The 5,429-nt window shown below is 47.1% G+C and overlaps 4 non-coding genes across 4 annotated transcripts; 1 reads left to right on the top strand and 3 right to left on the bottom strand.

Annotated features, from left to right (window-relative positions):
- Window positions 1-1,428: 1,428 nt before the first annotated feature.
- TRNAQ-UUG lies at window positions 1,429-1,500 on the bottom strand. Its single transcript has one exon. It is a non-coding gene; the product is annotated as a tRNA-Gln (tRNA).
- Window positions 1,501-2,127: 627 nt separating this feature from the next.
- TRNAQ-CUG lies at window positions 2,128-2,199 on the bottom strand. The gene has a single exon. It is a non-coding gene; the product is annotated as a tRNA-Gln (tRNA).
- Window positions 2,200-3,392: 1,193 nt separating this feature from the next.
- TRNAM-CAU lies at window positions 3,393-3,464 on the bottom strand. Its single transcript has one exon. It is a non-coding gene; the product is annotated as a tRNA-Met (tRNA).
- A 715-nt stretch (window positions 3,465-4,179) lies between these two features.
- Window positions 4,180-4,286, top strand: LOC115342361. The gene has a single exon (XR_003923747.1). It is a non-coding gene; the product is annotated as a U6 spliceosomal RNA (small nuclear RNA).
- Window positions 4,287-5,429: the final 1,143 nt, after the last annotated feature.

Genomic DNA, 5,429 nt, shown 5'->3' with positions numbered 1-5,429 from the left:
TTGCGTACTGATTCTGTCTCATTCTATATAAGAGCTTAACTCTTTAAGTACACTTTGTTTTAACGTATGTTCTTGGGTGGCGAATTTAGCACAATACTTACTAAGTCTGTAACAGTAATACTGTATCAGCTATTTGTGAGTATTCTGGATTACAGCTACACTTCAAACTGATAAATGGAAGGAGAAAGTTGCGGAATAACAGTAGGAAATGGTAATTTGCTCTCTAGAATTGTAAAGTAATATATTGAATTGTTGCAAGGCTGACAAGCATCTAGTGGCTTTAAAGCTCTCTTACCTGGGAAGAATGATGTTGCTGGATGAAGCCAATCTCTGGGGGTTGACTAGTTACACTGAAGTTTACAGTTATTTAAAACACTGATGCACAAGGAACAGTTAAGATACTTGTTTGTGCACAGCCTGATACCTACAAACACGGTTGGGGAAAAGGATGAAAATTAGCCCCGACAGAGAAGAGGGAAATATTTTTTCATCAATAGGTTGTGCAAAAATTTCTTTACCGAATTTAGCAAATGTTTCCATAAATTCCCTTGAACAGTTAGGGCCCCAACTTTCACAAAATAGTAACTACACCTGAAGGTGGTCTGCATTTTTTTCAAGGGACAGTAAGGAGCAGTTACCTGCTCAGAGGAAAAGGAGGAGGAGCTGATCTTTGTTTTGGCACAGAACAGAGATATTCCTGTTGCTGTGTAAACAAAGGACTAGTAAGGACAGGTTTTGAGAAGGGGAGCCAAGATGTTAAGATGTCCTTAGCTACTCTTGAAATGAAAACTAAATAATGAGGGTTTGTGTCAGCAAAGCAGAGGTAAAACCCATTTAAATTGTGCAGAGTTCAATCTGTGAGATTATACCCACTCTGAAATAGTTGCATTTCTGTCCTTATCTTCCAAGTGAATAGTTGGGTGCACCTGAAAAATAATGTCCAAATTGTGCACATTTATCTACTGAAAATCAGATTTTCCTCAGTGATGACTTTTTTTCCTCAAAAAAGACTTAAAATACATATAAAACGGTAAAAATATAATGAAAGACCAGTTAAATTGTAGTAATAACTATTTAAAGTCTGTTTTGATCTTTTTGTCAAATGTATAGCCATTCATTCAATTTAAGAAAATCAGGAATAGCACGATACAGTTCAGGTCAAGGAAAAAACCTTTGGCATTCAGCTTCTCGGGTTTTACCCCCATTTTGGTCTGTAGGGTGCTGCGCTGTGCATCGACACAGCAGTTTGTTTTTCCCTCTGTGCACCCTGAGGACTCATGATATATGCTGTCCGTGCAAAACTGACGTGCCTTTAGCTCTTCTGTAGGCACAGAGGAGCGGGCCTTGCCCCGAGCGGCGGCACCGGCGCTGCGGAAGCAGGTCCGCGGGGGGCTGCCCGGGGCGAGGAAAAAGTGAGGATCGTGCCGCAGGTTCTACCGAGATTTGAACTCGGATCGCTGGATTCAAAGTCCAGAGTGCTAACCATTACACCATAGAACCAGGTGGTGGCACTCGCCTCCGCGAGGCCGGAGAATAAATCTATAGAAAACAAATCCCGCTGTAAAAGTTCCCGCTGGCCTTTCCCCTCTGCATCTTGAATGACTGGCCAGGAATTTAATGCAACCCAAAATATTCGTATTAATTCTGTCTTTCTGCAATACCCGTTGTCTTCGTGGTATAATGATCGCAAAGATGCAACGTCAGAAAGCAAACACAAACAGGAGGAGAACATCTTTCAGATACATAAACTGAATTCTCACACGTGCACTGGAGTCCAGCAGACTGCCTCGTGCTTTTCTAATGCATAATTTAGAATTGTGTTTCCACACAGGTTGTTCACAGCGTAGAAATAAAAAGAATTACTTACGTTTCAGTATACTATGGCATGTCTGAAATTTTTCAGATAATTCGTGTAATGTACTAACCTAGCTGCAATAAATAATAAATATGGAAAAAATTAGCCACGGAAATTGTGTGGTTTGTTTTTCTTCCAATGCGTTTTTCAGGAAGTACAGCATGTCAGTAGTTTATGGCATTCCAAAAGCCCATGAAAAACCCCAAGTTTCCCTTCAACTCATTCTCCATGATAATGATGAGTAAAGAAATCTGGCTGTGGGCAAAACTCTCAGGTTCCACCGAGATTTGAACTCGGATCGCTGGATTCAGAGTCCAGAGTGCTAACCATTACACCATGGAACCACTTAAACAGACCCCCCAAACAGCTCCTATTGAGGGAACCTTAAAGGGAAAAGACAAAAGTATTCTTTTTGCAAGTTCATAAGCACCAAATCCACTTTGTTTCTTTTACATGTATTCTGCAGGTATTAATTCTATGTAAGAACTCCACTGTTCATTTATCGCACCATTTTACAGCACTGAAAATAATGCAGTTAGAAGCACCTTAGCATTAAACAAAATCACTAAGCCATTTTCTCAGATCATGCAATTTAAAGCTTGAATATAGACTTTCAATACTGAATGCACTGACTTTTACTTCACATTTGTATACTCGTTTTCCTTTCATGCATTTTGGGCTCAGTATTTGCTTGCTATATTTGAGAAGAAGTAGGGACCATTGTCATGACTACTGTTTTAGTTTGCCAGATTGTTTCCTCTCTTGGTATTAATTGACCAGTGTATAGGTAATAGAACGTTTCATTTAAACAGGTGAGACACACAAAAACTACAGACATATGCAATGAGCTTTTTATGCATAATTAAAGGACCTGTTGGAGTGGGTCCAGAGGAGGCCACAAAAATCATCAGAGGCATGGAGCACCCCTCCTATGAGGAAAGGCTGCGAGACTTGGGGTTGTTGAGCGTGGAGAAGAGAAGGTGCCAGGGAGACCTTCTTGTGGCCTTTCAGTACTAAAAAGGGACAGATTTTTAGTAGGGTCTGTAGCGATAGGTCAAGGGGTTATGGTTTAACACTAAAAGAGGGTAGATTGAGACTAGATATAAGGAAGAGATTTGTTACGCTGGGGGTGGTGAGACACTGGCACAGGTTGCCCAGAGAGGTGGTAGATGCTCCATCCCTGGAAACATTCAAGGTCAGGTTGGACGGGGCTCTGAGCAACCTGATCTAGTTGAAGATGTCCCTTCCCTCATTGAAGGGGGTTGGGACTAGATGCCCCTTAACAGTCCATTCCAATCCAAACTATTCTATGAAATCCTCAAATCATACTAGAAGAAAAGGTTGTAGGCATCACACCGTGGTGTATTCTGTAACTCCTTTACCTGCACCCAGTACACTACATGTTGTCAAGATGGTTTAGGAAAAATAACTGTACTCGCAACACCAACCAAGACCACACCCATAAAGAAACAGTGAAGACAGAGACGTCGATAGCTGCGCCCCGGGCCCGCCAGTGAGCCGCGAAAAATAGAGAGGCTAGCAGAGGATGGTTTCGATCCATCGACCTCTGGGTTATGGGCCCAGCACGCTTCCGCTGCGCCACTCTGCTCCTGCCGCCAACACCCCTCCCCGCCCGGGCTTAGAAGAAGCTGCCCGCCCCGCCTCCTCCCCGCGGCCACGGCGTCGGTCCCTGTCGCACTGCCGCCGCGCCCTCCCGCCCAGAGGGAACCGGCGGCCCCGCTCCAGCGCGGGTAAGAACGTGCCCTCTCTCAGCGTTCCCTACAAGTAAGGGGTCCCCTATTGTGGCTCCTGCGTGCTTGACAGATACTTGAAATAACAACAGATTATTTCAATTACAGTATATTCCCACGGACAATTGATATTAAACTAATTTAAGTAAAAACTACCGGTATGTTACCACAGAAAACAGTAATATTACTAACTGCGAAAAACTGAATACTGCTGCCCTTGAAGTCCTCCGAAAACTATTTTTAAGACACGAACCCGTGACGAGGCCTCTGGAGCACGACACACCGCAGACGCCACCGCTGAGCCACGCGCCCCGGCGGCCGCCGGGGCGCGCGGGCCGCCTCCCGCCCCCAGAGTGCTTTGCGGATATTTGCATACAGCAGCCGTTTCGGCCGCGCGCTGTGCCCTCCCGCCTGCCGCCCCCCGCAGAGACCCGGCTCGGCGTCACGGCGGGAAATACTGTGCGCAGTCTGCCCAAACGGGCAGCGGCTGCCTTCCTGTCAGGAGTCCTCACCCTGTCCTTATGGAGTCGAAATGTCGGAGCTAGAAATAGCCGAGGAGCGAAGGGGAAATTCGTGCTCGCTTCGGCAGCACATATACTAAAATTGGAACGATACAGAGAAGATTAGCATGGCCCCTGCGCAAGGATGACACGCAAATTCGTGAAGCGTTCCATATTTTTTCCCCCCACTCCAGCCCTAGTAACCCCCCCAGGCACTCAGCCAGGCCCTGGGTCCCCTGCAGACACGACCAGAATGACAGGGACTGCCTCCCCTCAGCGGTTTATTTCTTTCATACTCCCGCCTTGGCATGGTGCCCACTGACCTTGCCAGCACAAGGATGGGAACTGAGGTCTGAGTGCCCCTGTGAGGAAGTCTTACCTGGCTCAAACTCTTCCCGGCACTGCATGGGGCTTGTTCTCAAGCTGAGATCCAGAGGCTCAGGGTTATACAGAGAAGCTGGGTCCAGTTTTCTTTAGCACATGCACTGACTGTAATACCACTTACCAAATTTACTATGGTTGCTGCAGCAAAATGACTCACAAAACGAAAGTCTGTCATGAGCTTTTTGGCCCTCCAGGGACTTGCCTCAGGATTCAAATTATAGCGTTGCTGCTGGTCAGTGTTTCCCACGTTTCGTCTGCTCTCCTCATTATCGCTTGTTTCCTCTGGGCATGGTATAGTGTGGGTTCTGGCACTGAAAAGGCTCTCCAGGTCATTGCATGTCACACATTTAAATGAAGAGCATTCTCCATTTCCCACTCATTCTATCATTACAGTCCATTGCTGGGTTCAGTTTTGATTCTGCTCATGCTGTCAGTGAGAAAAACCGTGTCACTCTCCACATCAACTTTGCATACATGCTCCACTTTATTTCTCATAATACTTTTTGTAAATAATTGAAGGCCTCTTCCTGTCTGCCTCATTGAGTGAACTCGGACACAGAGTAGGAACACGCAACCCTACTGTTATTTTTTAAATAACACCTGCAAAATTCACGTCAGTCATCTCTGCCGTTCCCCCTCCGACCCTGCTCCCCTTGGAGCGAGGAGCGCTGTTGGGGAGATCCGTTTCGGGGACGGACACCGGTGCTCGTCGAGCACGGGGAAGTCTCCCCCCCTGAGGGAGCGCCCGCAGTCCCAGCGGCACAGCGTCGGCGGGGCAGGGCCCGTCCCGAGAAGCGCGATCCCCCGCGCCGTTTGCCGCCGCCTCAGTCCTGTCAGGCGAACGGCGCCTCCCGCTTCAGGCGGCCGTTGGGGGCGGGGGGAGCGGCTTTGTGGCGTCATCAGCGTTGCGCCTGCTCTCACGTCACGTGGTGGGGGCGG

Source organism: Aquila chrysaetos, chromosome 5 (genome assembly GCF_900496995.4).
Source record: "Aquila chrysaetos chrysaetos chromosome 5, bAquChr1.4, whole genome shotgun sequence".
NCBI lineage: Eukaryota > Metazoa > Chordata > Aves > Accipitriformes > Accipitridae > Aquila > Aquila chrysaetos.
This window is presented reverse-complemented; position numbering and strand designations above follow the sequence as displayed.